Source organism: Capsicum annuum, chromosome 10, assembly GCF_002878395.1.
Source record: "Capsicum annuum cultivar UCD-10X-F1 chromosome 10, UCD10Xv1.1, whole genome shotgun sequence".
NCBI classification, from domain to species: domain Eukaryota; kingdom Viridiplantae; phylum Streptophyta; class Magnoliopsida; order Solanales; family Solanaceae; genus Capsicum; species Capsicum annuum.
Genome location: NC_061120.1, coordinates 50,954,009 through 50,963,929, shown reverse-complemented (window position 1 = coordinate 50,963,929; position 9,921 = coordinate 50,954,009).

The following is a 9,921-nucleotide window of genomic DNA, read 5'->3' as shown; positions in this document are numbered from 1 at the left end:
GTCGTCGCCTGTCTGAGAAAATACTGTGATCTATGATTTTGTTTGCATAATTAGGCAGAACTATTTAAGGAATATGTTAGGGTTTTCTAATCATATAATGATGGGGGAACTGGCATTTTGAGAATATCTTCTCTCTAGTTTTCTGACTTAAACTTTACAATTATTTTTGGAGAGATTATTACAATTGTTTTAGAATTTTCTACTGTGAATAAAATATGAGAAACACTTGTCTCTATTCTCTTGATGTAAGTTGATATATCAAACTATGAATTCAACTTGTTGTCTTGATTGAGTATCTAAATTCCCTTCACCCGAGTTGTGGGATCTATTGGTTTGGGTTTGTAACGTATCTAAGTGTTCCAGATTTTAACAATGGTAGAAACTTCTTGTTAATTCCATTATTTTATACTATGACTATTGGTTGCAAACAATAGGCCTGGCTTACTGGTGATTTTCTTGAGATAAGAAATCAACCATGGTAAGAAGTAAATTATCAATAGAGTCTTGGAAGCATCAAACTTCTATTTAATAATTAATGTTGTAACAAGATTAATTAACTCAAGATAAAATCTTGTTATGAAATATAAATTCCCTAAGATTGAGAGAATTTGGTGGTTAAATGTCTAAATAGGTTGAGAAACATTTAGAAATAACATTGACAAGGATATTCTATTATTCCTACCTATCACATGAATCTTGAACCGTTTCTAGCATCTGTCAAATCCCAACAACTATAGTGAACATAACTCTAGGTTTCCTTAAAATATTGATTTCAAACACTGAATTGAGAAGTAATTATTTGTTACCTTTCTAAAAAAACCCATTCACAGGAAATTGATAACTATTAGTTGATTAACCTGCAGATAACTCAAATTCACACCATATTCCCAGTGGGATTCGACTCTCACTTAGTTGGGTTATATATTGACAATGATTTCTTACATTTTTGTAAGAGAGGTATAGTTTGAGTGTTATCAAAAATGGTGCCATTGTAGGGGAATACGGCTGTAAATTGAAGTTGTGTGCGCTAATTGACTGTTAGTCAAGTTTCCTAGTTTTATGTTAATTTGTTGGTTTTGTTTGATGTAGGACTTTTATGGTGTATGCCAAGAACCAGAAGTTCCAGAGAACCATTATTACTATTTAATATGGAACCATAACAAATCGATAGAATGGCAGACCAGCACAAGGCTGACTTGCTAGAGCTTAGGTGAATATCCAGAATGACGGTCAATAAGTACAACATCTAAATCCTGAGGATAATGACTTGGGAGATAAGGAGTTGTTAAGCCCTGGTAACCTAAGGCATGTAGAGAAAATAACTGCATCAGTACATCGTAATGCTAACAGGAACCATCTGTTTCGAGGAAGTCAAGATCACCAGCCAGTCCAATATAACCTCAATGATGATGATAATGATGATGGAATGGAACGAGCAGGTGCAACGGGTACAATTATTCCTCCATCATTAGCACCTGGGGCGAAATTCAATGTTACGAGTACTATGATTCAACTCCTTAATCTGAAGGGGTTCTTTGGTGGCCTTCTTGGGGATGATTCAAAATTGCATCTGGTGAACTTTGTCACCATTTGTAAATCTTTTGATAACCCAAAAATGGGTCAGAATGCTATGCGTTTGAGATTATTTCCATTGTCTTTATCTGGGGAGGTAACATTGTGGCTTAATGAGCTAGCACTCAATCCTATAACCAACTAGAGACAGTTGAAAGGAGCATTCCTAGAAAGGTTCTTTCCACCTTCCAGAAGGGTACAATTGAGGGATGAGATCAACAACTTTAGAAAGCTCCTAACTGAAGCCTTGCATAAAACCTTAGAGAGATTCAAAAATAAGTTGACGCAGCATCTAAACCAAAATATAATGGACATACGCTTGATGGAGACTTTGTATAGGGCTCTTAACTCTATGATAAAACCCATTGTATATAATGTTACTGGTGGTTCATTTGTTGATCTTACATTCCTAGAATCTTCAAAAATGCTTGAGAGAATGACAAACCAGAGTTGGGCATGCATACCAGGGACTCTGTGGTAGCAAGCCTCACTATTTCTGTTGGTATGACTGTGGAACAACGTAGAAGAGATAGGGAAAGTGATCAAGACATGGCTTACCTAACAATGTAGATAGACTTTCTAACTAAGCATTTACTATTTGGTAAAACTAAGAAAGTGAAGGCTGTGGGATCATATAGGAAAGTAGAGTCTAATTCAGAAGAGGCAAACTATGTATAAAATCAAGGGGGTTTCCAAGGCAATAGCCAAGGAAAGAAAGGTCGGAAATATTATGACAAGGTTGGAAATCATAAGACTACTACAACAAGTTCTGAAAAGATATCCCTAGAGGACATAATGGCTAAATTGTTAAAAAGAGTGGAGGGTACGAACTTAGGGGTGACTACTATGAAGATCGATCTATCCTCTATGAGTCGGTAAAATTGCACTCCAATTTGATCAAACTGCTGGAATAGCAAATGACCAAACTCTCCGCAGCGCTGAATCAGAGAAAGAGTGGAATGTTACCAAGTGATACGATTTAGAATCCACGAAATGATTGCTCATTATGGAAATTACTACTAGGAGTAGTAAAATATTACCTGGCCCTTCTGTGGGCAAAATTTTAATTAAAGATGTGACTGAAGCAGATGATGAACCTAAAGAAAATTGTCCAGTGGTGTCTGGAAAGCTCGATGGTTCTGATGATGCTCCGAAACAAGAAAAAGAGAAATAAAAGAAAGTAGTGGTGAAAACTCTCCCAATACCACCACCTCCCTTTACTCAAAGATTAAAGAAGAAGGTTGACGATATGAAATTTAGTAAATTCATGGTAATGTTGAAGCAGTTAACGATAAATGTGCCTTTGGTGGAGGCACTGGAGAAAATACCAGGGTATGCTAAATTCATGAAGGACATTGTGAAAAAGAAAAGAGAGTTGAGCTACAAACCAAAGGATAATCTCCATCATTATAGTGCTATTTCTGTGTGGTTGTTGGTGCTGAAAAAGGCAGACCCAAGAGCATTTACTATTTCTTGTACGATTGGGTATCTGGAATTCACTAAGGCATTATATGATCTGGGAGCGAGTGTTAATCTGATGCCGCTGGCTTTATATAAAAAGTTGGGATTGGGATATCTCATACTCACCAACATGCGACTCGTGATGGAGGATAGGTCAGTAAAGTAACCTGTTGGTATTTTGTATGATGTGTTGGTGAATATAGCTAGCTTTATATTTCCTACGGATTTTGTATTTATGGATTATTAGGTGGACTTTGAGGTGCCCATAATCTTGGGTCGACCTTTTCTCGCAACCAAAACTGTGATGATTAATTTGCAAGCTAACGAGCTCTTATTTGGGATGAATGATGAGGTGGTGCAATTTGATGTGTTCAAATCAATGAAGTAACATAAAGAAACGAGTGTGTTCTTAATTGTTGTTGTATATTATGAGGATGAGAAAGAGGTGTCAATAGAGGAGAAACTTGTTGTCGACCCTTTAGCTGCAGTTCTGATGAATTTTGATCGTAAAGGTATTGAGAAGTATGAAGAGACTGTTTGTACTTTGTCTGTAATGGGTTCATACTCTTATGCTCTTAAGAAGATAGATCTTTATCTGGCTAATTGACCAACACCACCGGCTAAGCCATCCATTGAAGAGCCACCAGTGTTGGAATTGAAAGAACTGCCTGGGTATTTAAGGTATGTGTTTTTGGGTAACGGAAACACACTACACATTATTATTGCAGTTGAATTAGGAGAGAAGAAGGTAAAAGAACTTTTTTCAGTACTTCAGAGGTACAAAAGAGCAATAGGATGGACTATCGCAAATATTATTGGCATTTCCCCTGGCATCTGCACATATAAAATACAACTTGAGGAAGATTATACTCCAAAAATTGAGCCCCAGCTCCATCTTAACCTACCAATGTAAGAGATGTTTAATAAGAAAATTATTAAGTGGTTGGATACATGAGTGGTTTAACCAATTTCTGACAGTAAATGGGTAAGCCCAGTTCAATGCTTGCCCAAAAAAAGGGGGCATGACTGTTGTTGAAAATGAAAGGAATAAGTTGATTCCACTCAGGCCTGTGAATAGGAGGAGAGTTTTCATGGACTACCGCAAACTAAACTCATGGACTTTGAAAGACCACTTCTCGATTCCCTTTATGGACCAAATGCTTGATTGATTGGCCGAAAGGGGTGGTATTGCTTCTTGGATGGTTATTCTGGATATAACCAGATTTGTATTTCTCCTAAAGATCAGGAGAAGACCACATTAACATGCCCATATGGCACCTTTTCGTTTAAGAGGATGTCTTTTAGGCTATACAATGCACCCTTTACTTTTAAAAAGTGCAAATATCTATTTTCTCAGATATGGTGGAGGACACCTTAGAGGTGTTCATGGATGATTTATCTGTGGTGGTAGATTTATTTGAGCTATGTTTGGAAAATATAAGTATGTCCTTGCAACGATGTTTTGAATTCAATTTGGTGCTTAATTAGGAGAAATTCCACTTTATGGTAAAGGAGGGCATCGTTCTCGAGAACAAAATTTCAGCAAAAGCAATAGAGGTTTATCGAGCCAAGGTTGAAGTTATCGAGAAACTACCACCTCTAATTTTAGTAAAGGAAGTGCATAGTTTTCTTGGACATGCTGGCTTTTACCGGAGGTTTCTAAGAAACTTCTCGAAGGTTGAAAATCCACTTTGCAAACTTTTGGAGAAGGAAGTGAAGTTCTCCTTCAATGATGATTGCTTGAAGGCATTTGAATGCCTTAAAAAGAAGCTGGTTGAGGCCCCTTTCATTGTTGCACCAGATTTTCAAAACCTTTTGAGATCATGTGCGACATAAGCAGTGTTTTCATTGGAGCTGTATTGGGAAAACAGAAGGACAAACTGTTTCATCCAATATATTATACCAGTAAAGCACTGAATGGAGCGCAAAAAAACTACACCATCATTGAATAGGAACTCCTGGCTGTAGTGTATGATTTTGAGAAATTTTAGCCTTAACTGCTTTGGACCAAAGTGGTGGTCCACACTTATCACACAGCCTTGAGGTTTTTGATGGCAAAGAAGGATACAAAACTGTAAAACCCCAATTCACTAAACTGGAATACTACACGGTGCTCATGACCCCGAGGGACCACAAGCTAACCCATGACTGATATCAGTACCTGTATACTACAAATCATGCTACAATAATGCGGAATACATAGAACTGTAAGGCCACAAGGTTCAACTAAATAAAATCATATGGGTGAAAATACCCAAAACAACTCAATCTGAAAACTAAGTCTGACCGTAAAACTGAACGTAAATCTGAAAGCCTTTAAACTATCTAAATAAAGAGTTGAAGGAACATGTCTCCAACCATCTCTGTAAAACTGAACTGAAGAAATAAATAAATATATCAAATTATATTATCCTCGAATCAATGAGGACTCACTGTGTCTCTGCGACTGGAATGCTACCGCTACTGCTGGGCGGGAGCTCGTATCTCGGAACCTATGGTGAAACATGAAAACAATGCACGATAGCGCAAATGCGTCAGTACAACTGGAGTACTGAGTATACGAGGAAGGTAGGCTGAACATAAAGGGTTTCATGCATGAACAACACTGACAACTACTATGAACGTGGGAGTACAAACACACACATATAGAAACTGGGACCGTGAATACGTGATAGGATGACCAGTTAGCTAATACATGGTTTACTGATAACTATCATGACTGATACTGAAACTGATAACATAGTCGAATGTATCAGACAGTCCTGTATATACTGAAATATGAAAAATGCACTGAGTTCTTTTATTAAGACTGATACTGAAACTATGAGAAGTAGTGTTTAACCGACATGCCCCATGTATGCCGTTATGGCTAAGCTGGGGTCCAATCTCTGCCCCGACTGGAGGGGTGTCAGTATTGTGCCATGGGTAAGGACAGCCTGTGAGTGACCCTTATTTGGCGGGTACTCAATGAGAATGGAGGGAACCCTAAACTGACGGGTTAAGCCACCTCATCAACCCTAATCTAATAGTTTAAGATGTCTTAACCTACGCTAGCTACATAGTTCTAGAACACAAGGATGACTACTAAGAATCACACCCTGAACTAGCGGGTGAGTTCCCATCCTTGGGTTCACTCGGTGCTAACCTCTACTCCCATCTAAAGGGACTGGACATGAATAAATGACTGTGCATGACTTAATCTTACTGAATTTCGTTGACTGGCAGAATGTTACTGATATCTGACAACTGATTAAGATCATGAGGTTTTTCTGAGTCACATGACTGACTGAAGTCTATGGAATCATAGCTTGAGTTCGTATATCATGAAACATGACATGGCTCTAGGCACACAGCTATAGTTTTTGGGTATAAGTACCCACAGGACTTGATAGGAGGAAACTAACACATATGACATGACTTGATCACAAGATTTGAGTCCACAATTCACAATATCATAAGTAAGGCTTTCATAATAAGAATGATTCTCAACAAAACTACACATGATAGGGATTGCACAAAACATGTATATACTTGCATGGCTTCAATAACATGGTCATATCATATCACAACAATATCATGAGTATCTCGTACAACTTCTTCAATTCAAGACAATAGCACGGGGATCATGTTGAACATAAACTTAGAACATGGAATAGTCATTTAGGATTTATTATGTCATAAAAGCATATTTCTATTCCTTTAGGTATTTTCACAAAAACCTTACATGCATATCTTAGGCATAGGTGGATTCATCAAGATTACAAATATTCAACCACCAATTTCACATATTTATACGTTAAATACCACCATATCCTCATAATAAACATACAAAGATCCCATCTTAGGCATCATCAAACTCCAACCACATGAAAATCAACCACCAACAACATAAACATCATGATTCAAAATTTAGAAGATGGTTCTTAAGCTTAATGGACGAAAGAAGTCCATGAATCAACTCACGCATACCTTAGAAGGAACATTATTGAAGATTGACGGAGGAATTTCCTTTAAATCGGATCTTCAAGCTTAGTTATGCAACCCTAGTTGTTTTTCTCTTTTAGTGCTCTTGGATGATGAGATTTGAGATGATAATAGGGTTGTAATATGTTTAAAAGCTATATATTTTATAGGGTTAAGTTTAGGGACTTGTAAGGTATGTTAAACGACTCAATTACCCTTAAAATAACTCAAAATGGAGTGTTTTTGGCACCCGAAACTGACTTAGGCGGTGCCCAAGTGATTGCGTAAGCTAGGTTGGCCGGCGCCTAACCAATAGCCTATGTCTGATTGTGGCGGCTAACCAATCGCCTATCCTTACTGTCTCTCACAAAAATGGGTATAACTTTTCACTCGGGTATTGGATTAAGGTGAAATTGGTATCGTTGGAAAGATAATTCGATTCTCTACAATTTGGTTGGTCTAAATCAGAAAAAATACCACATTAACATTGAGTTATAATCGTTCAAAAATGACCCTTGCAAAATCAAAAACTAAAACTTGATGGATTCAAAAACTCTTAGCTTGTATTACCTAAGTGACTCATATGAACATGCTTAATGCATCATAAGCTATCCTATCACTAGGATATTCATTAGAAGTCATGTACCCAAGTATGAATCACAAGATAGGAGATTTCATACGTAGGAATACTTATTCACTTCCTAGCTTAGAAACATATGGGGTATTACAATATCTCCCCCCTGGGAACATTCGTCCTCGAATAAGAATTTACTGAGAAGGGATATAAGACAATAGAACCTGAACTGAACATGAAGAACAACAACTTGATCTCATGACTAATATGCTAAACATACTGAACTCGTGCATATCTGATGCACGGACAACTGACACATGAATACATGACTGAGTATGAAATAGTTAATAGGTACCAAGTTTATACTGGAAACATAAACGTAAAATTGAATAAGATTAAGGAGAACTGTTACCTTGACCTTGATCTGAATTGGCGGGGAGAAAGTGAGGATACTTGGTACGCATATCTGCTTCTGCTTCCCAAGTAGCTCCCTCATGAGACTGATTTCACCAAAGAACCTTCACTAGAGGGACTTCTTTGTTCCTCAATCTACGAGTCTAATAATCTAAGATTTCAATTGGAATCTCTTTATAAGAGAGGTTGTTCTGAATGTAGATGCTCTAAATAGGGAAAAAACTGTTGGGTCACCTATGCACTTCTTTAGCAAAGAGACATGAAAGATTGGATAGACTGAGGCTAGATTTGAAGGCAACTCAAGCTCATAAGCTACCTTCTCAAAGCGACAAAGAATTCTAAACGGACCAATATATCGGGGACTGAGTTACCCTTTCTTCCCAAACCTATTCACTCCCTTCATGGAAGAGATCTTAAGATAGACATAGTCATTGACCTTGAACTCGAGATCCTTTCTACGGATATCTGCATAGGACTTCTGTCAGCTCTGAGTAGCCCAGAGTCCATCTCTAACCAACTGAACTTTCTCTAAGGCATTGAATACTAAGTCAGGACTTATAATTGAGGCCTCACTAACTTCAAATCAACAAATTGGAGATCTACATCTCCTACCATAGAGAGCTTCAAATGAAGCCATCTGAATAATATAATAATAGCTATTGTTGTATGTAAACTCAATCAAAGGCAAGTGGTTATCCTAAATTCCCTAGAAGTCAATTGCACACGCCCTTAGCATATCTTCAAGAGTCTGAATGGTCCTCTCTGCTTGACCATCTGTCTAAGGATGAAATAATGTGCTGAGATGGACTTGGGTACCGAGACCCTTTTAGAATGCTTTCCAAAAGTGAGAAGTAAACTGGGTACCTCTTTCTAAGATGATAGATAGTGGAACACCATGTAACCTGACTAACTCCCTGATATAGAGTTTGGCATAATCCTCGATGGAATAAGAAGTACGAATAGGAAGGAAATAAGCTGACTTGGTCATTTTATCTATAATGACCCAAATTGAATCATGTTGATGATGAGTTCTAGGAAAACCCGTCACGAAGTCCATGTTAACTTCTTCCCACTTCTAAGTAGGAATGGTGAACTCTTGCATGGAACCACTAAGTTTCTGATGTACTATCTTAACCTGCTGACATGTAGAGCACTTAGCCACAAACGCTGCAACATCTCTCTTTATCCTACTCCAACAATAGATCTCCCTCATGTCGTGGTACATCTTAGTAGCACCTAGATGAATAGAGTATCGTACACCATGCATTTTTGCAAGAATTCACTGCCTCAATTCATCTACCCCTGGAACACATAGATGACCCTGACAACGAAGAACACCATCTTTCCCTTGGGAGAAAACCTCAACTTTCTAATTTTGAATTGGATTTTTGAGCTTGAAAAGGCTAGGATCCCTCTCTTGTTTCTCTTTCACCTCGGAAACTAGAGATGACTCTGAACTACTATGAACACATACACCACCCTCTGAAGAATAGACTAAGCAAACGCCTAGTCTGGCAAGCTGATGGATCTCCTGAGCCATCTTTTTCTTACTATCCTCAATGTGAGAAATACTACCCATGGAGATTTGACTGAGAGCACCGGCCACAACATTGGCCTTGCTCGGATGATAAAGAACACTCATGTCGTAATTATTTAAGAGCTCTAACCACCTTCTCTGGCGAAGATTGAGATCTTTCTAGAAAAAGATATACTGGAGGCTTTTATGATTTGTGAAGACATATACATGAACTCCATAGAGATAATGCCTCCAAATCTTCAAGGCAAAAACTACCACTGCTAACTCAAGATCATGAGTAGGATAATTCTTCTCATGTGGCTTTAACTTTCTCGAGGCATAGGCTATGACCTTACCATGCTGCATGAGGACACAACCTAAACCCAATCTGGATGCATCATAATATACTACAAAACTGTCT